A 22,926-nucleotide genomic window follows, 5' to 3' on the forward strand; every position below is an offset into this window, starting at 1 on the left:
CACTGAGAAAAGCTTCTACTATGGGAATGCAGATATAGGTGCAACTTTAACCCAAGAACCACTGGTGCCTACAATCTTTGTTTCAATGAATTCTGTAACATTGCAAAAAGCTATTTTCTTTTCTAGTGCATTTGAATGAACAGTAAGAGACTCACTCTTAAACCCTGCAGATATCTGTTGGCAATCTCTGAGACAAGGTCGTTTGATTTCAAAGTAATTCTTCTTTGTAATTAAAAACAGAAAATGCTAGAAGCATTCATCAGGTTAGGCAGAAATGATGAAAAGAGAAACAAGCTTAATGATCTGGATTAATGACCTTCGATCAGAATTGGACAATGTTGACAATGAATGTATAAGCTACTTCTTAGGTCCTTTTCTTCTCTATAAGACTCATTGGTGAGACTTCATTAAGTCAGTCTTGAAAATCTGAGTAGGCAATATCTTCTGGATTTCCCTCATCAACCAATTTAATTATCTTTGCATAGAATTTGATCTGATTTGCCTTTAGCTGTGTTGTGAGTAATGCTTCATTTTCATTCTAGACACAAGTGAACAATTTGCTTTATAGCCATGGCATATGTTCTGTGCAATGTCATAAGCTGTAGACTTATGGAAGTTCATATTAGATTTTTTTTTACCTGAAATACTTTAAAAATACCTCAACTGACAACCTTATCTTTCTCCAGCAACAAGCAATGCATTTCACAATAGTGTGTCTGCTCTGTGCAAATGATTCCTGTGACAATCATTATTATTCCAGAAATGTGCTGGCTCATCGAACTGGAAAAATCCATGCTACTCTTTCACCATCAAGAAGACAGTGAAACAGCTCTGAAAACAAACCTTTTATATGGAACAATAGATATTAGAGAGAACGCTTATTTCTAAACTGAATTGAGTTATGAAGCTGTTGCCAATGAAGCACGATTTGGCTAACAATTAGTTTGAGACTAAATTCTGGTGTGTCAGGGAAGACAGCTGTTCTTCCCTGTGGGTCCAAAATCCTTGATGTTGGAGAAGGACCTCCCTTGAAGCATTCAAGTTCAGCAGACAATTCCTGCATCCTTTACTAGTTACATCCACCGATAACAATTCAAGTCGGCCAGCTTCACCTGGAGTTGAGATGCACTCTGCATCAGTGGAGTGAAGCAGCTGCAGGTTGCTCCTTATCTTTGAGAAGAACATTGATAAAAACAAACTAGTTCAAGCATTTTGGACAGCAGAGTGTGGCAGCAATTCCTGCCACTGCCTCACAGCTGTGGTTATCTGAATTCCATCCTGACCTCTGTTCAGAGTCTGGTCATTTCCGTGTGATCACATGGGCTTGCCCTGTGAATTTTCAGCTGTTAAACCCTGGGATGTGTGGATTGGTAGGTTGATTGATAAATCACCCTTCGCTCAAGAGAATAAGGGTGGAGTTGTGTGTGGGACAGAATATGTTACAGTGCAATAAATGGTACTGGGACTGTTGCAATTACCCTGGTGGAAGCAAACGTACACCTAAATGGCTATAAAGACTCCCTCTACATTGTAAAGAGGGAGCCATAACTTGCCAGCAAATATCTTCTTTTGGTAAAATCACTCAATGAGTTAAATGCCTTGTTCCATTCTCCATATTCTTGTTTTCTTCAGCTAAAGCCACTGTAAATGTGAGGGAGACCCTGTGAGGCAATTTTTCTTTATTAAGTAAGAAAAAATCCTTCTGCTTGAATTGTAATTGAAACTTAAATGTAATTTTCTGAAATTATGCAGACCAAAAAGAGTAGGAGTACTACTTAATGTAATTCTGAGCACAAAGGCATTTGGTTTGAGAGACACAGAGGAAAGGATCCACTTTCAGTTGCAATCTGATTTTATTTTGCTAAGATTAAATGTTAGCTATATCCACTGAAGGAGAAATGATCTGGTCTAAGAATCATGCACTTATAATACTGATTATATAACATGTGGCCTTATGGATTCAAGTTCATTTAATTAATCACCCCACGAAGAATTTACAGGCCAAAAGAGAAATATCTTCCAAATATAATTATAGGAAAACTTCATGATGTTGGAGCAAATGGTGCTGACTACGTCCCTGGAAAGAAATCGGTGTTCACACTGAGAAAGCACATTCACTGTGCAGCCACAATACTGGCTGACAAATCCAAGGGCAGCCTTTATCACCAGGCTCCTAGTTGAGAGAAACCACAGGCTCTAGACTGGATAAAGATGACCCTGCTTTAACAGGGGGATTGTCACGAAGGACCTGTATTAGAGCTGGAAAGGGACCTGGAAGTCCATGTATCACAGTGGGGAATCCAGGTGTGCTGAATTGGAGTAAGGAGAAAATAAGTGAATCTTAAATTATTTTTCTTCACTTCGATGTTTTTCATTGTATATTACCAATGTTTAGCTTTTAATTTCAGGTGTGGTATTCTTCAAATGTCTCTGAAGGTCAATGCTAATTTCAGTGACACTTTCAACATATGCCAGATGTCTGGCCTCTGTTTTGCCTCCATTCAATGCAGGTCAACGGCATTTCAGCAGTGCCGCAGTACACACTGCATTCGGACCTGTTGTCCCAGGGACCACGGCACAGGAGCCAAGGGTGCAGAGAGCCCTCTGGATCAATCAAATACGTCAGGCACATGTAAGGGCAGGTGTGGAATCACAGAGGACCATTCTAAGCTGCTGGCTCGCTCCGATATGGTCTGTCCAGTGAGAAGTTGAGTAATTACCATTGAGTAATAAGTAGCTGAGGAGAGCATTCCACTTGAGGGTTGATAGGTTGTTCTAATACTCCAAGAGCTCCATGGTTCTGATCAAGAAGAACACATCATGGGAGATCTTCTGCCACAGAGATGGTAGACACCACAGCCCACAGAGGACAACTTCAGCCTCACTGCATTAGCTCCTTTGTTTCACAAGCGGTAAAATGTGAATGTTAAGAGGGATCTATAACTTTGGCACCTTACCTTTAATGAGACAATACTCCATGAATGCCATGGAGATGCCATTGGGAGTCCTGCAACATTACCTCAGGAACTGCAGCCATTTATTGGGACTTGGGATGGTGGGGATGGTCTGGGAGACTCCACAGCCAGCACCGAAATAACGATTTCTCACAAGGTGGCATGGAGAGGGAAAGGAACTGCCAAGCCCAGCAAGGCACAGCGGAGGAGAATCCTGGTCAGGCCAACTTATTTTTTGCCTATTAAGGCAGAATGTGAGAGGAGAGTCAGACATAATGTATCTGGAACCCCAGAGGAGCACTTGATCTGTTGCATCCCTGCTCAACTTTCCAGAAAATTGTTAATTCTGTATTCATTCATTTTGTTCTACAATCATAGCTTAAAATCACAATTCACAGCCTTTATGTTTTTAATCATTCTGAATTCCTTGGTGCCTCATTTTAATAATTTTTCTCATTCTCTCGTAATGGAACTAGCTGCTGTTTTGTATCAATCCTCACAACATAACTTCTCAGCTCCCAGAATCGTTGCTTTCTTCGAACTACTTCTACTTGGTCAGTACTCAACGGTAATAGCAACGGACATTAAGCAACTAAATTGTCATGTAACTGATAAAATTGGCAAATACTTCAGTCATCCTTTTCTACTGGGATTGTGCATACGATCTCCAGCTAACTGGTGCCTGAAGTCTAATTAAAAAGGCCCTATAGAATTCCAAAGTACAGACTGGGACCAGACAATGCGACCAAATGCTTCTCATTAAGCTGATAACACTATCCAACCGCATTAATCTAAAATCATTGGCTGGAATCTGGTCATACACAAATTACAAATTAATTTTGTTGGCAAGCATTTTAAATGAATCAGGCCCAGTGAAAATTTGTCACCGTTTTGGGCTGTGACCTTTTATCAGGGCTGATAAAGTCCTGATGAATCTTGATAAGGATCCCAGCCTGAGACTTCATCTGCTTATTCATCTCCATAGATGCAGTCGGACCTGAGTTCTTCCAGCATTTTGTGGGTGCTGCTCTGGATTTCCAGAGTCTGCAGAATCTCTTGTGCTTATGCTAGTGGAAGTTATTCAGCATTGCTGTTCTTGGGCTGGCTGGTGGCGCAGTGGCATCAGCACTGGACTCCGGATTGAAGGCTCCTGAGTTCGAATCCAAGTCTGGCCACCCCCGCGCACGATTTCCATCCGTGCCGGGTTGAGCGCCGAGCTGGCCACTCGGCCTCATAAAAAACAAGGATCGAGTCAGGAACATTTGTATTGTGACCCGGTTAATCTGAAAGGAGATCAATCCTGACACCACACGCCAGACAAGAATGGCAGACTGCCTGGTGCGACACGCTAAAAGAAATCTAAATCAGAACTGTATGAACTGTATGATTTGAAGAATACCACACCTGAAATTAAAAGCTAAACATTGGTAATATACAATGAAAAACATTGAAGTGAAGAAAAATAATTTAAGATTCACTTATTTTCTCCTTACTCATATTCAGCACGCCTGGATTCCCTACTGTGAAACATGGTTATCAGTCCTTGTATACCTGATCGTTCAGGGTGTTCTTCATTGCTTTGTACATTGTTTTGCAATCATTCACCCAGTGTGCACTTGACCTCTTGATGCATAGTCAAATACTCACTATACATTTGATGGTCTATAATAAACTGAATCAGACTGTGTACAGTCAGTCGTTCTGTGTGCAGACCTTTCTTCATTGTGCTCAATCACTCAATGCGGCTAATCATTGAGGTATACTCAGAGTATACTTCAACACTCAGAATATCCTCAGTCACGCAATTATTCAGTGTTCACTATCACTCATTGATTATTCTGTGTGCATTCAGGTGATTATTCAATGTTTGCCTGAGCATTCAGCATGTCCTCTATCACTCCCAAGGCACCATGCTCAAACTCTGTAAGATTTCAATTACTTCATCAGTCAGTGCACACTTATAAACTCAATGCACATTCGATCCCCAGATGTGAAGCTGAACCTCACGTGGACCGGATCATTTCCTTTGCACTCTGCCACCTGGTGCGCGTGAGAACATTTGACACACGTCAGTAAATCAGCATGCACACACCTGTACCCTCGACCTACATTCCTGTGACCTTTTGTGAGTTCTCCGCTTGGCCTGAACCTCCTTGGTTGCATTCCTATTGTTTGTAACCCCAGAGCAGGACCTCAGAATGAAATCAACTGGACTTCATATTCAAAGCAAAGGCTCCTATCCATGTGAATTGGCCTCGAATGCAAATAGCAGAATAGCTTATTCGAGAATAGGAGGGCAGTTGTGAAATGAAGTCCTTTGTTCACTCCTACCAAATAGCCTGGTTTTTAAGTTGGTTATTTGTTTTGAAATGTCTATCTCTATTTTAAGACTCTTTCTGTTTGGAATTAGTCTCAGTATGCATAAATAATTCATATCATCGCAGTGTGAACAACACTGGTTATGCAGATAAGCAGAGTTTTAAGACTTCAATTATACTTTACTGAGAGTGATTTCCACGCTAACTTTCATCCTGCAACTATTCAGCACCTCTTGAGCTTTCCTCACAGCTCCTGCTGAAAATCTCTTTGCTCTGTAGAGATTAATGTTTAATTAGTGGAGAAAATGTGGGGGTCATTGAAGGCAAAGTCTTAAAATCATTGCATTTTCTTGGATCTGCCTCAACATCTCTACACCTATGTTTGCTATAGTAGTTAATGGTGCAGAAACCTGAAGCAGCTCTAACGTGCTGTTTGATGCTCACAAGTGTGCATTTTTGTTAGGAAACCCATGAACCAATACTTCAGTTCAATGGTTCAATTTAATATCAGACTATCTATACAGAATACAACCCGAAATCCTTACTCTTCACAAACATCCACAAAACAGAAAAAAAAGCCCAAAGAATGAATGGCAGAAAATGCTAGAATACAGAGCTCCCCCTCTCCCCCCCCCCCCCCACGCACAGCAGCAAACCTGTCAATCTGCCCCTCCCCCCACTTGCTCCAGCAAAAGCATCATAACCAACAACCCCCCCCCCCACCCACCCACCATGCAAGCACCAGCAAAGCCCCCAGAGACCATGATCTAGAGTCCATCAAACACTACTGTCCGTGCCAACACTTCAACACGTCAGACAGGCTCCGTCTCCCACTAACAAGAGAGAGGGGTATATCGTCCCTGTCACAAAGAGAGGGTTGACGAACAGCCTGCTGTACCAATGCTACAATCTGCCACATGGCTTGCCCGAGTTCCCCGACGCGAGGACCAGCGGACTCTCTCACCATCGAGAGAGGTGGTAACGGAGTAAGGGAGTAAGGATACGAGGACCATTGGTAAGGGAGTTCGCCCATGTAGTTACTTCCCCTCGGGAAGTGTACAGAGCAGGCAGATTGTGACATCAGTTCATGTCAATGTTGATTTGGTGTCACTTGCAACTCAATGTTCCAGGTAATTTTCTCTCTGAACGTCACACGCAGAGCAGGTGTTTGAAGCAGGGAGGATCCCACCCCTCAGTTGCTTAAAGAGAACCTTGGGTAAGTCGCTGGTTGATTTTCCTTGTAATAGCAATGGTTTTATGAATGTTTGATGCCTTCTTGAGTTTTAAAAGCAGTTGAAGTGTACAGGGAATGGTGTGCCAGATGCTGAAGGGCTTCTGGCTGGCCTTCAAGGCTCCTGAACAAAATCAACTGCTTGCAGGCATTGGAGGGATTAGTAGTGCAGCCTGACTGGGAGAATGGGCAGAAAACATGGATCAAAGGATGACCACTGAAGGTGACAGGAGGAGAGTTTACGTCCTCAGTGGAAAGGTATATCCCAGAATTTCCGGGAGAAACAGCATACAAGCTGCCTGGTTTTTACAGTGTGGAAACCCTCGCAGAAATCTGCTCGCGCTTCAATTTGGACATAATTTCAGTTGCAGGGTGAGATTTTGGTCTCTGTGGCTTTTACAGGTCAGGTTCCCTCCTGACGGGAGCTCAGTTTGTTTGCAACACATCACAACACCTTATCTATTTCTGCATGATACATACTACTTAAGCAGACCAAAGCTCCCTTCACTCTCTCTTGCCTGAGAACAACAGACAAGGGGTCTGTCTCTACAGAGACTGCAGGGTCACAGGTGACACGTTACGAAGCAGATTTAATACATTGCTTTGTGACAACTGAGAAATGTTCCAAATCCAAGAGGGATTCCATTTCTTTATTCTCCTCTAGGTGTGCTCTGAACACAGAGTGTGGCACGGGTCAACACTCAGTGGCTTGGCGGCAGACTAATCTTATTATAACAAAACAGAGGGTGACAACTAGCCAGCACCAGTGTTAACTATGCACAAAGGAGGAAAACACAGACGCATAGATTAACTGAGTCATACCTTCGGCCCAATTCATTCATACCTTCCTCTGTTCATCCCATTTGCCTGCATTTGGCCCATATCGCTCTAAACCACGGCTTCCCAACCTTTTTTATACCATGGAGCCTTATCATTAATCAAAGGGTCTGTGGACCCCAGGTTGGGAACCCCTGTTCTAAATCTTTCTCATCCACGTACCTGTTTAAATGCCTTTTCAATAACGTAATTGCACTCAGCTCTACTGCTTCATCCACTACTCTCTGTGCACAAAACTTGCTCTTTCAGTCTCCTTTAAATCCAAGTGTATATAGTACACATGGGATGCAGTCATGGGGAAGACTACTGGCTTGTGAAAACAGCGATTCCACTGCCTGGAGCCTCTAGATAAGTCCTCCAGTCGGGGAAAGGACGAATGTAAGGATTTGTAGTGCCCCTGCTGTGACAATGGCCATCAATACAGCCCGCAGTTCAGTATTCTAGAAATGAAGGGAAACGTATTACTGAACAGTTTTCAGTAACTGCACCATGGAGATGAGGCTGAAGCCTGGACTTATAAGGGAACAAGGTACACTGTTTCCACTGTAGCATTCAGAGCTCTCCTGGCTCCTGGTTTGTTTCCTAGTGGACCATCAATTACTCTTCTCCAATTCTACCCATATTCCAGATCTATGATATGAAAAGTAGCCATTTTAACTCACTGAGCATGCCATTTTGCCCAGTAAATCGATCAATCCTATTTCCTCAATTATTTCCCAGTGACTTGTTCTCTCTCACGTACCAAGCAAATTCTGCTACTACCCACCTGGAGAACAGGAAGCAACTGCATTGGACAATTGACCTTCAAACCAGCTCATCGTCAGGTGTGAGAGCGGAAACCCAAGTGGTCACAGGGAGGAAGTTAAAAGTCCACACGGACAGCACCCAGGGTCAGGATTGTACCCGAGTCCATGAAGCTGTGAGGCAGCAGTGCTAACCGCCATTCCGCTAAGCCATTGTCACATGGAGGGTTGAATTAGTTGCCGGTCGAAAGCCTCTTCTGCCGGGTTGGGTAAACGGTGCAGCTGCTGTTTCTCTTTGGCTGGCTTGCCCTATGCAGCACAAGCACCCCAGAGGTAGAAGAATAGTAGATGCGGGAGGCTTGGTCCTTCTGTTTTTGTCCCCAGGGTTCGCTTCAGACAGAGGTCACGACCCATGCTGAAGAATCATTGGGAAAGTATGCTCCAGACTAAGAAGGCCTGCCTACACTCTTAGCTAGGTATCTATTTGTTGAATATTAGTTTTGTTGTTTGTGTCACTCGGGGGAACTTCAATGCTTGGTCAATTTTTTTTAATAAGTAAATGATTAATATGCCTATGTGGAATCAGTAGTTTCTGTGTCACACCAAATCCTTCAACTTGCTTCCAAGTAACAGCCACCTGCCTGATGTACGTAAGCCGGCTGTCTCGTTATCTGTAGCAGAGACCGTGTGAGCTGCTGGTGTGGAGAGAGAGCTGCCACTTTCACTGAGCTGCCCCTGTGCAGGCCACTCGCAACACTGACTTGCTGTACACAGACTCTGCCATTGGTTTAAGTTCTAAATTAAATGCGGTTTTAGTAGCTGAGTAGCTTATGGCTCATTGATAAAGAAAGGAACTATCCAGGAACTGGGATGCAGTGATGGAAGGCCAGTGGAAACTTCTGGAGAAAATAAGAATCTCTGCTTAAACATGTGGGATGATGAAGTGATGGGATATGAGAAAGGAGATTAGGTGTGTCAATAGTTTTATTTTAGACTTGCGTCATATAACAAAGAAAGAGGCCCACAATATCTATGTTGATCACCCAATACCTATCCATACTAATCTGATTTGCAGCACTCAGACCTTAGCCTTTTATACAATGGCAATTCAAGCATTCTAGTTGCTTCTTAAATATTCCAAGTCAATCTGCCTCCAGCACCAACTACTCAGTCAGTGAATTCCAGATTGCATCCACTCTCTGAATGAAACAACTTTTCCTCAGCTCCCCTTTAAACTTCTTATATTTCATCTTAAATGTATGACCTCTAGTCCTAGACTGAGGGAAACATTTCTTTCTATCTACCCTATCCACACCTCTCATAATTCATAATCTTTTGTACCTCATTCATTTCCTGCTCAGCATCACCTGCTCCATGGCAGACAGACCCAAACCATCCAATCCCTTGTCGTAATTGTAATGCTCCATTCCAGGTAACATCTTGGTGAAAATCCTCTGCACCCTCCCAATGCAGTCAGATCTTTCCTATATTGTGGCAACCAGAATTGCACGCAATATTCCAGCCATGGTCTAACCAATTTTGTATGAAGTTGTGCCGTGACCTTAATGATTTTATGTTCTGTGTTGTGATGAATGAAGGCAAAGATCTCACATGCTTTCTCCCCGACTTTATCTACCTGCGTTATTCTTCTATGATTAGGGATAAACAATGATTACACCTTCTCTGCCATAAAGAGATGTTACAGCCAGACCTGTGCTTCTCAGGTTAATTGCTGCTACTTAATTTTTTTTTGCATCTTCTTTACGTAGCAAAAGAGAGGGTTGAGCATTTTTTGACTGCAGTGAGCTTGGGTGAAGTTCTTGGGTTAGCTATGATTTGACAGAGATTATTGGTGAACATGGTGGATGTGTTGCTTTCAGAAGTGTGTGAAGCTGGTGATACAGTTGTTGGCATATACCAATCAAAAATGCATTAATTGACACCAAGAACCAATCTGTTGTGAGGAAAGGAATAGTTGATTTTTTTGAGTCAAAACCCTGCAAACAATGCATTAATTAACTTTGGTCACACATGAGATCTAACTGCATACTTACAGCACTCCATTGATCTACCCATCCATCCTGGAGACAGATTCCTGGTACTGACTGCCACAGTTAGTGCCTCTCGTTGCACAAGGATTGGCTGCTTCCCAGTAGATAAAGTGTATCTCTGCTACCCTGATCTTTTCTAACATGTTTCCAATACAGGGTAAGAAGACTGATGGTCTCCAATTTAGCCATTGCTTCACTGCACAGAATTTTATGCAGCCAAGTTAAGGAAAGCCTTAATAGGATTAGACACAGTAAAACTGGATGTGCCTCAATAATATCCTAAAAAATCCTTTAGAGGAATCAGAGACGGGATAGGAAAAGACTCCTGACTTTTAGTTCCTACGTGCTCGACTTCCTTTCTCAGTGAAGCTCTGAGATGTTGCACTTTGGGAAGTCAAATCTAAAAGGAAAATATACCATAAATTGCAGGAGCTCTGATATGCAAATAGATCTTGGGATGCTGTCCATTGCTCTATGAAAATGACCACATGAGTTGAAAAGGTGATAAAGAGGGCGGACAGCATAACTACCTTTATCAGTTGAAGTTTTAAGTGTAAAAGTTAAGAAGTCATGTTGCAGCTGTATAAATTTTGGTCAGGCCACATCTTGAATATTAAGGGCTTTTCTGGTCACTGTATTACAGGAAAGAGGTGGAGGATCTGATGTGGGTGCAGAAGATATTTACCAGGATGTTGCCTGAAATAGAGAACATTCCCCCTAAGGAGAACATAGACAAGTGTGGATTTATTTTCTCTGTAGCATGCTGTGTGTTGACTTGATAGAAGTATATAAAATAATGAGAGGCATAGATGCAATTGACAGAGTTTTTTCCCTGATTGGAAATGTCAACATCAGAGTGACATTTAGTTTCGGGTGAGGGAGGAATTTTGATTTGAGATTTGTGAGACATTTTTTACACACAGAGTGGTGGTTGCTTAGAACTCTTGCCTAGGGGAGGTGATAGAAGGAAAGTTATTGTGGATTTGACTGGAGGGATACAGACTTTTGTGCAGGCAGGTAAGAGAACTAGGATTGGCATCCTGGTCAATACAGAATTCTTGAGCCAACAGGCTTGTTTTTGAGCAATACTGTTCTCTGTTCTTTATACACTATATCATTTGAGCAGGATTGCCACAGTCACTTGTTTTCTGAAATGCTCTCTTCTTTAAATTCCAATATAACCCTTGTCCTGCTTGCTTCCTGGGTTCAAACTAAAACAGAACATCATTCTACCAGACCATCAAAGGCAAGGAGTGTATGCTTCTTTCAACTGAATCAGGCACGTGAATCCAGATAACATTCACTAAGGTATAGATAAAATCAAAATCTTCATCATTATGCTTGAAAGCTGAAGTCATGTGTTGAGCCAGAAATGTGTTTTTATTCTCAAGATAATTGCCATGGACAAATTCTGTCATGTTACTTTATATATCTACTAGATTTCTGAGCCTAACATTATGCTTTATTTGTGATTTTTATATCGTCACCACCAGTACATCCAGTTTCCATGGTGAAGTGAATTTTATTTTGCTTACATTGTGTTTGTACCAGTTCGATATGAAGTTGAGATAACCATGTGCGAGACCCACTGTAAATGAGAGTTCGCTGTAAGATGTTACAGCTGTATACCGTGAACGAAGCTGAGTTTTGCAGATCCCTGTGTGCACAACTCAGACAATTACCGCAACTACAGAAATTATCATAAATATAAAGTAATTAAATACAGCCTAGCAGCTAGAGTACATTGAAGATTTGTTCCCTAATCAGCTCCTTTATCTTGAAGTGAAAACGCACACACATTCCAGGGATGACATTAAGTATCAGAAATCCATGATCTATAATGTTTCTGAAGCTCTGGTATAATTACTGTTCAGTTAAAATGAAAGGCTTTTCACCCGGTATCAGTCAGAAAAAAAAACACAATCATAAATTCTCACAGTGACACTCAAAGATTGGGGAATATTAGTAGGTTTCAAAATAAATGTTCTGTGATGAAAATGCTCTGTTGACTACATCATTAAGTGAAATATTCTGAGTTCAAATGCCAAGACAGTACTAAGTAAGTCTTAAAGGACTAATGCTCTTGTGTATATAGGAAAACGTGTTAAATATCAAATTACAGTGGATGCCTCTTATACAAAGCTGAGACCATTTCCGTGCTATAAGGCTCTAAAGTTTACCTAGAGAATCCAATCAATGTCTACATCAATCACCAAGATTGTGCTATGCTTCAGCGATAACCTGCATTTCTATCTCTCCATTAGATTTTATTGGCTGACCTAATTCAGCATAGTTACAACTTTAAGGCCACAAATCCCAAGTTGGATTAATCACACTGTTGCTGCCCATTTATGACTTAAAATGAGTTTCCAGAATTACCTCACGTCAAATATTTTAGCATTTCCCTGCGTTAAGTTGGGCAGAGCAGCAGTGGAAAATATACGAGGTAATCCACAATTTCTTGCCCTGGAACTCTTCTGCTCATCACAAGACCTCCTCTGGGTGCTGCAGCTCTGTCTGCTGGGACCTGTGCTCTCACTCCATTTCATCCCTGGAACCAGCATCCTCCAAATGTGCTTTACGTGTTCGGGCCATGTTAGTTAGAGCGTTGAGTAACAGCTGAACAGTGTGTGTGAAGATCTACCCAAAGGCAATCATCACTAGTGTATTTAAATGAGAAGAACACGAACAGCTAATGAGGTTGTTAGTTTAGTGTCAGCTGACTTCCATCAGAGACTCCTTATGGTAAAATGGCAAATCTGCCAATGGGCAAATATATGGGAGAATAGTAGGTTACATTCATCATTGAATTTACTCTGGTAAAAAATGAATAAATGTTCCTAAGGAGCAAAATCAAAACACCTGCATGACAAGAGAGGTAAAGGACAATATAAGTCAATGAGAAACATAAAATTGAAAAGCAAATATTAGTGCAGATCCTCTTAGCTGTAAGAGATGCAAAATAAAGCCAAAACATAATAAAGTAGATTGCAAAAGCTACAAAAAATAGGGAGTAAGAAAAGAAACTTGCAAAACCAAAGTCAAATGCTATTATTTCACAACAATTTTAGGAAAAAGGAAGTGTTCAGTAGTAAGGTGAGGGTTGTATACTTAGCAAAATTACTCATGAAGTCAAGAGAAGTACCATTACTTGGACTGCACCTCCTCCCATTCTGCTTCTGTAGGGCACCATTCCATTCCCCCGGTATCTATGGCTCCATCATATCAATTATAATGCTGTTTCTATCCACCCCAGTTCTTCTAAAATGCCTTCCCTTCTCCTCACCTCTGGCTTCCCTCCAGGAACTCTCAAATGAGTTCCCTTTCCTTAGACTTCCATTCTCATCCATTCACAGCCCATCCAAATTAAAGATAAAACCTTCCTTTGTCCACACTGACTACCCCACCAGCCTTCATATTCAGCAAGACAAGGATTTCTCGACTAACAATATCTTCTGCTCCCCTTCCAGTATTCTGAAGAGATCACACCCTAAACAATATCCTGGTTCCCTGTTCCATCTCCACCAATGCTCACCCCTCCTACCATGGCACCCTCCCATAAATCTATTGGAAATGTAATACCATCTTCCTTTGCCAGGAAAAGCAGCAAATCTCCTGCACATTTTTCAATTTCTTTACCTGTTTTTTCTTGACACCATCTGGTTCTTCCCCGAACTGTGAATCACAAGTTGGGTGAACATTTAATACCTCATTTCAGTACAAAATATAACCAAAGGGAAGTTACCAGTCCCTTTGATTCTTCATCTCACACTCATATTGACCTCTCCGTGTTCCAACTCCTACACTATTCCAACAATGTAATCTCAAACAAATAACTTGTTTTCTAACTTAGTCTTTCAGACTCGATATTGAGTTCAATAATTTCAGATAATCAGCAAGGTCATGCCGCAGGACGAATTTCTAAAGTTACAACTTTGCTGCAGTCAAGAAAGACAGAATTAGGAGAAATTTAATTTACTTCTATGAATTCCAACAATTTTGAAAAGTTAGTTGGCATATTTGTTTCTAAGGGAATAGAACTTAAATTACATATGCATTTTTATGTCATTAAAATACCTCAGTGGGATTGTTTTATCTCAGTAACTGTTGTTTGTGATGCACGTCCTTGACTATTCTGTTTTTCATTGCTCTAATTTGGTCTGTATGTCTGCTGCAGAAACAGGACATTTCAGGTCTGAAATTCCGTGGGTAGGCAGCAAGCTCCAGGAATGACAGGGAGGAAGATCAGGAGATCAGGACACTGTGGACTAGCCAGAGATGTATGAAACAAGAATTCTGGTCCACTGTTACAACCCTTTGTTGTTCACAGATGTTTCTTTTCCATCTTCTGTCACAAGCACCATCAACAGTGCACTCAATCTCTCATATCTTTCACCTCACACAGCCTTTCCCTTTCATTTTCTCCACCTCACCATCCTTGCATTTCCTTGAGTTTTGCACATCCATGTATAATCTGATGACACTATGATATCTACACTTGTACTCTGTGAGGTGATGGGAGTTGTATCTACTGATATTCCCAAGAGGCGGTGGTCCTTTGTTCCTATGTCCCGCAATAAGGAGCGGGAAGACAGAGAACAGACAATGACTGATGGAATCATGGCAATGACTTGTAAAGCTGTCCCAGACATGTGCATGTGCAATTGCTCACCAATTTACTGTTCATCTTCCTATTACATGGGATCTGGTCGATAGCACCACACATATAAACCAGTGATTGTGCAGAGGTTCTCAAGCATTGTCAGATCTGAGTTCTGTCTCCCTGCTTTGTGGCAATTATGGGGAACGATTACTGTTTAGAGAAAAGGATTCGAATTACAGGGAAAATTAATTAATGCTACAATATTAGCTGCAGTTGCCAAAAATGAAGCACAGCTATCCTTGGTCTCTTTGACAGCGGTGAGAGATGATGTGGGTAACATCCTGCTGGGCTATAGATGATGCGGCAATCATTGTAGAGCTCTGAGCCACTTCCCAGTTAATGAGAGCTTCCTGAGACAGGGATCTGAGGCAAACTGCGGACAGAAGTTCTCAGCTCCACGTGGTCCAGAAAGGTTCAGCTTCTTGCGAATAGCTCCTTTTGTGGAGTTCCCTCTAATGTTGCCACCCCCTGGAGTCTGCCTCCTCTCCTCAACCCATTCTTCAAGGCTCAATAATGGTGAAAGCACCAAATTCACTGAAGCTACAGGAATATGTTGCTATTTCTGATCATTCAGCCCATCGAGCTTTTGACTGCTCTGTGTCTAACACATTGGCTGCTGACCTACAATTATATACTTTTACAATCCTTTGTGTTTAGAAACATTTTCTAGCTTCACTTGAAAAGGGCCTCACATTAATTTTGTAACATGCCTCTGGTTCTTTATGTTTTAGTCGGCCAAAGAAGTTTCTCTTTGTCCACCCTGCCAATTCCAATTAACTGCCTGATCTTCCCGGAAAAGCCTGATCTATCCTTGTAAAATAAACCCTAGCCCAACAGCTCAATCTAACACTCATTGCAAGACCTTGAAATATTTCCAGTTCACAAAGTTCTACAGTAGTCTTGCCAGAACTACAACAAATGTTTCTATTTGCCATCAACATAGAGGATTGCTTCTTGTATATTCTCAATAGAACTTGGCCATCCAGTTTCTTACCTGGTAGCACCTACATTTCTGTCCTTCAGGCTCCGGTCTGACATTTCACTGTCCTGCTGAAGGGTTGAAGACCAAATCTTATCACATAGACTAGAGACTGCTTGGTCCAGAGCTGGGAACAGTGGATACACTGACGGGCTGAGACAAGATTCCTAGCAAGGGCCTTAGTTGAGCCTGAGCTGGGTTTCAATTGATTTTCAAGTTTGTCTTATCTAGCTACTGTATTTCCAAGGACTGTTTCTGGAGTTTTACTGTCGATACATTATTTTCTACAATCTTTTAAGATCTATATGGGATGGCCAGAAATTCCATTGTCCATGTATTTAATCTCTTAATATGCGCTCAGTGGGGTGTATGGGGCATCCAGGGAGTGGTACACCCCTAGTGAAGGGGCTTGTCGTGTCTAATCTAGGGCAGCTCACTCACCTTTGGTCCCCACCGGACACACAGCTCTCACCTGTGGCTCCAAATAGCTGTTTGCATGCGACAATGGCCACACCCCGGTACACTGCTTCGACAGGTGGGCCATGTCAGGTAAGGGCAGCCAGCAGCCTCATACCCCGGTGAGACAGGGACACACCTGTCCGGTCATGTGAAGTCAGCTCTGGCAGGCTGGACGGATGGGATCTACAGTGAGATTGAATGCCCGGGAAGGATGGTTCTACAATGCACCATGGAGAGCAAAGGGCACGGCGAGGCACAGGAGAAGTCATGATCATCCACTACAAACAAGGAAGAGCCCAGTCTTGATGCTTGTTCGTACCACTGGACCTGGCCTTCCGAGCTTGAGTAGGTGTAACTGAGCAGCTTTTCCACTTTTAACAACTCTCCTGCACAGGTTTCCTATCGTTGTCAGATACAACAGGACAACAGGTGGCCACTTTATTAGGTACACTGTACACCTGCTTCTTAATGCAAGTATCTAATCAGCCGATATGTGGCAGCAACTCGATACGTTAAAGCATGCAGACACAGTCAAAGGTGCAGCTGTTGTTTGGAGCAAATCTCGGAATGGAGAAGCAATTTGATCTAAGCAAATTTGACTGTTCCTGGCTTGCTGGTTCTAGATGGGGTGGTTTGAGTATTTTAGAAGCTGCTGATCTCCTGTGATTTTCACTCACACAGTTTCTAGAGTTTGCAGAGAATGATGTGAAAAATTAAAAAAAAAAAAACGTTCTTTGAGCAGCAGTTGGTGGGCAAAAATGATTTGTTAATGGGAGAGGTCAGAGGAGATTGGCCGGACTGGCTCAAGCTGACAGGAAGGTGGCAGTAATTCAACCAACCACACGTGACAACAATGATATGCAGATCGGCCTCCCTGAATGGACGACGTCTTGAACCTTGAAGTGCATAGGATACAGCAGCGGAAAACCATGGACATACACTCAGGTACCTAATAAAGTGGCCCCTGGGTGTATATTTGGAAGTTAATATTTCCATCTTCAGTGCAAACAATTTTGTGTTGTCAGCTGACTGGATGTGTGGCTTTCTGACCTAACTTCTACAAATAGAGCGCATAGTTGAGTTCCAGATCCCATTAGGAAGCCTGTCTATTATCTGTCCTTTCTATCCCCTGAGGAGATAGGAAGAGATTTAATGGCCAAGTACTCTAATTGTCAGCACGTGACTAGTGGCGTTCTACAGGGACTGTTGCTGATGCTGTAACAATTCACTGTGTTTATTAAGGATTCGGATATGACAGACCGTCATTAATCCAGGTTTGCTGATGACACAAAGATAGGTGGCACTCTAAGCACTGTTGCTGAATATTTACACATAAAAAGATACATATATTTTAAATAATTGAGCACAACTGCGGAAAGGTTTGATTTCACTGGAGGTCATTTGTGTGACTCTCAAAGGATAGATCAGTATATATCCAGATGGTGAAAATGCAGAAATAGTGGCGTTCCAGTGGATTTAGGAGTTAAAAACAAAAACACCATAGAAAGTGAAGGCAATAAAAAGATCTGACAAAGAACTGGTCTTCAGGTAACAGAGTTCAGATCTCACATCGCACTCTCCTGTTAGTCCATGCAGGGAGCAATTTCAGCTTTTCAGAGCAGCATACCTTAATTGACCACAAAGGAGCTGTTGGGAAGATTTATCAAATTGATGCCTAGACTCTGAGGGCAGTGTTAAAGTTAGCTTTCCCGAATCAGGAAGAGTAAGAAATGAATTGATCATAGTTTTTTATGGTATTAGGAAGAAATTATTTATACTGAGTGCTGGACCTAGATCTCAGGGACATTGCCTAAAAATCATATTAGTGCATTCTAAGGGACAGTTAAGAAGTAATTCCATGTGTTAAAGTTGTTAAAAGTTTGGTAAATCTCTTCTGCAAGATGTAGTTGATTCTCAGTCAGTTGAATCTGAGATTAACAATCCAACAGCTAAGGGTAGGCAAGTAGATGGAGAGAGGTCAGCAATGATCTCATCGATTGGAAGGATAACTGTAAGGTGCAGTTGACCTTCTCAGAAACCCACATTCCTACAGTTCAGGGGGATGTGGAGAGTGGGTGAAGTAAGACAATATAGACAATAGGTACAGAAGTAGACCATTCGGCCCCCCGATATCTATCTAGCTCAAGCTAGTGGAGGCAGAGGATTGGCTCTTGTCCTGTCTCCCTCATTTTCTTTGATGCTGACTGATGGTACATCATTACACACCCTAGCCAACCTACAACCTACAACTGTTTGGACCAGCCATTGCTCTGAGCAGGAAATGTTTACACACCCTGACTGTGGTGTGTGTGTGTGTGTGTGTGTGTGTGTGTGTGTGTGTGTGTGTGTGTGTGTGTGTGTGTGTGTGTGTGTGTGTGTGTGTGTGTGTATGGGGTAGAGTTGTCGGGGCGCCGTCACTGATCTTTTTGGTGATCGTACAGCATGTCTTGGGCATCTGAAACCTGGCGAAGCCCATCCCTCTCCAGGTTTTCGCAGCAGGCTGGATTCAAACTCGGGAGCCTTCACTCCGAAGTCTGGCGCTGATGCCAGTATGCCACCAGCCGGCCTAATATACTATGCATACTATGAACTTCTTAATCGAACCTATCCTAACTTAATTGAAAATGATAAATTTGAAATCACAATATTGCTGAGATATTTTAAGGCAACACTTCTGTTGTAGTTTATAATTGCAACTGAGAATATTTTCTCAGACTTGCAATATTCTCTTCCAAATTCAATATCACTTGCATTTGCAACAGCAACAGGGTCAAAGGTTTGCCATTCTCTTATCATCAGGAAAACTACTATAAAAGTGATTACACAGACATTGAATGAATCGAATAATAGGTGCAGTAACAATGTCAGAACTTATTGATGCAAGCAAATCTTTCACTCTGTCACTTCAATAAACATTATTGCCAAGATAGTGTGACTGTAATTTGTTAATTTTTGCTTTTGCATACTACTGTTCTTTGATTGTATTCAAACAGCTTTTCTGAAGGAACTTACAAAGAGATGCAAGATCTTCTAAAACACAATTAAGGACAGTTAATTCTACTCGATACTATGGATTGGTCAAATTCTTCAGCCAGTTCTTACTGATTGGATCGTTTCATTCATTAACTTGCTCTTTGAAAGACAGGCTCAAAACTTCGTAATGCATGATCAATTACAGGATATTTCACAATTATATTAATATAGATTTCAAAATTATAGTATATCAGTGTTATTTCAAAGTTACATTAAGTTATATAAAAGAGAATTCCAGCTGCATGGCATCAAAGGAGATGTGTGTGGGAGCATTTCAGCTACTGTGTGGCTGTGCACCCCCACAGCTTAGAAGGAACAGTGATCCTAGCATTAGTGGAAGTTATCCCTTTACAATATAAAACCCCCCTCCTACAGTTTAACCTGTTTTGAGATGTCTGGTAAAATCACGAGTGGCAGCCAATGTGTAGAATCTCCAATCTCAGCACAGAGGACGTGCAGTCCATTTTTACTTTTTTGTGTTCCATCTGCTATACAATCACTACCAACTGTAGATAAAACTGAAATTAATTAAGTGCAAATGATTTACGTATTATCTGAAAGAGAAGAGGCATATACTCAATGAACACCTCAAGGTAGAGCTGATAGTAGAACAGTATTTGTCTTAACACCTGTGTTGGATCATGCGCTTCATTAATGCAGGATAGTGAATGTCAGTGGAGTGTCTCTGAGTTGAAGGACAGCTGGGAAGATTTTTCACTGCTCTTTCTTGACGTTTGCCACCATTTTGATTTTTTTCCTGGTGTTGGAAAGAAAGTTGAAGTGACAAATTACAGGAGTTTGGTTCAGTTGTCATTTTATTCCCTGGTATTCAGTGCTACTAAGACAACGTGAAGATTTAGAAATGAAAGGTCACTTTAGATACTGAGAAAATCAATTGCAATAGGCAAGACATGCATTTTAAAGCTTCTGTTCTGAGACTCCTGGGAATGTTATGCCCTGGCATCATCATGGTTAAGTTATTAGACCAGCAGTGAGAGTTCTGAGCCACTGATCCAGGGGCATGCTTTTGAATTCCATTACTGCAGCTGGGAAAATCAAGTAATTTAACTAATCAAGTAACTTGGCTTAAAAAAAGTTCTGGTTCATCAATGACCTTCAGGGAAGGAAATCTGACATCCTTACTCAGCCCAGTCTTTATTCGACTCCAGACTCGCCACTGTGGTTAAAGAAGAAAAAAAATCCAGCAGTGCTGGGAATACAAAACTAAAGCAGAAGATGCCAGAAGCACTCAACATACTCGACGTCCTCCCTGAGGAGAGAAACAGAGGCAGAAATCCAAGTAATGATCCTTGCTGAAAAATGGATGTGAGGAAAAAAAGAGACCGGTGATTGATGGGGAGAACGGACGGAATATCTGTGAGAGACGCACGGAAGTTGTCAAGGTAACAATTACTTTAAATGCTGCGTGCTGGCATATAGAGATAGGAAAGAAGCAGTAAATTTTAAAAAAACACAATCAGAACTGAAATACTTGACAACATCTGTAGCGAGGAAAGGGAAACATCGGTTACTGAAGGTTATAGAGCTTAGTATTGTATCTCAAAGACTGCATAGTCCACAAGGAGGAGATAAGGCATCCAGACTGGATAAACTAAATAATTGGGAGTAGAATACCCCACTCACTGCTCGGAAGTGACCCTGAGCTTCACTCATTGTCATTTCAATTCTCCACTCAGCACTCCGCTTTCTGAGTTGCTTCAGCAATGTCGGCATGAGCTTGAGAAACAGTCCCTCATCTTCCATTGAGGCACATTGCAGCCACTGCGAGGTAGTCAGCATTTTGCATCTCTTTCTCTCTCTTGATTAAGACCTGGTCTAACTGCGCCATCCAGGGACCCTGCAGGAGCAAATGAGGGAGGCCTGAAGTTGCTGTAGGACCAGAGCTTTAAAGGCGACTTAATCATGCAGCAGAACAGACATTAACCATGGTGGTCTGATAAGGGTGAGAAGAAATTTCACTGGAAAGTAGATCACAGACGTAAACATAAATTTATGCACATAACTGAGTGTTTGCATTTCTGGAAAACACTGAAAATAGATGTATTCATGAGCTCTTAAGATTACTTATTATTTTGATAGTTTGAATTAAAATTATTAATTTTTTAATAAATAAGTTGTGATCATGGCTGCCATTTAATATTTTCATTGAATTCTACCAATCCATATTAACAGCAAAGCAAACAGATTCCAAAGAAATTAAAATCCAGTGTAGACAGATTAGCAAAGAGGAAAATCATGGGAGTGCTCCATTTGCAAAACACTGATGTTATAACAAAGTTTAGATTTCTGAGTGCCTCATTGTGTTGAAAGGTATCCAACAAATGAATAATCTCTGTGGGATTACTATTACTATACAACTCATACATAACTGTGCCAAAAATATTAACATGCCCTTCATCTGCTTTTAGTGGAGGAGAAAGTTGTCTCCATACACGTGGAAGGGTACCTGCCCATTTAAGCTTACTACCTGTCAACTAGCTGATGCAAAGCTATTGGCTTTTCAAAATTCCTAAGTTGCCAGTGGGGCTTTTTCAGATACGCTACCAATATTTCTTAGATTAGGAGAAAAAAAAGTATGTATTTGGACCAAAGTTTTCAACTATATTTGTATTTTGTAGAATTTCAGGATGGATTTTTCAAGGATTGCATTTTACAGTTTTGTTTCTGAATAAACAGGGCCAAAGGTCTGGAATAATTGGAAGTGCTGGGTTCCTTTGTTATTATATAGGGCACTGGAATTTTTATCTCTGGTTTGTTAATTGTGTGACAGGGCAAATCCTCCTTCATAGCTGGGATGATAAATTGCCAGAGTTTTTATGCAACTGCAACAAAGCTAACCATTGATCCTTAACTTTCATTTATGTTTCAATCGATTGAAATTAAGATTGGGCTGCTCCTATAATGGCAGCAGATACACCCTGCGAACTGAACACCTGGAGCTGTCAGTGAAGAGCCAACGCAAAAGAGACAAAATGAAAATTATTCTCAGTGATTCCATCCATTTGTTCATGAAAATACAAAATCACCAGCTTTGATTATTATATATTATAAATAATGACAGGAAGACAGGGTGTTTCACAGGATCATAAATGCTTTATACCAATTTTCAAACACCATAAAACTAAACAAAGACACAACACGTTACAGCAAATTTACACAAGTTGGTACAGTACTGCCATATTTATGTTGCTGGCCTTGTAATTCATAGGCCCAAATTAATAATCCAGAAGTGCTTAAATGCTAATATGCTATTGTCCACATTTGAATTCAGCTTTAAAGTAATATGGAAATAAAAACCTGTTGCCAGTATTAAAGTGAAGCTGACAAGCCTTCATCAAATCGCACTGGCTCAACAAAGTCCTTTGGGGAATATTCTTCTCCAGCTCAGCCTTCTGTGAAATCTGTGTCAAACTAACACAGTTGACCGGAGACCATCGATTGAAGTGAGCCACCAATCTATCCAGAATCATGAGGGATCAACAGTGAACGCCAGAAAAACTTTCACTCCACCGATAAAAAGCAGCAAAACTGATATTTTCTGCAATACACTAAAAAACCAGATTGTAAAATAAAGGAACTGCATCCCATTTTTAGCACTGCATGAGCACACTACTATACATGTGGTGCATTACCCACC

At 41.4% G+C, this 22,926-nt stretch overlaps 1 long non-coding RNA gene across 1 annotated transcript in view; it reads right to left on the reverse strand.

The window, feature by feature from the left end:
• Positions 1-8,517, reverse strand: part of LOC132398559 (uncharacterized) — a 57,711-nt gene extending 49,194 nt beyond the window's left edge. The window contains exon 1 of the long non-coding RNA XR_009513694.1: positions 8,107-8,517. This is a non-coding gene — a long non-coding RNA (uncharacterized LOC132398559). The remainder of the gene's footprint in view (positions 1-8,106) is intronic.
• Between the last annotated feature and the right edge of the window lie 14,409 nt (positions 8,518-22,926).

Source organism: Hypanus sabinus, chromosome 8 (genome assembly GCF_030144855.1).
Source record: "Hypanus sabinus isolate sHypSab1 chromosome 8, sHypSab1.hap1, whole genome shotgun sequence".
Classification (NCBI taxonomy): domain Eukaryota; kingdom Metazoa; phylum Chordata; class Chondrichthyes; order Myliobatiformes; family Dasyatidae; genus Hypanus; species Hypanus sabinus.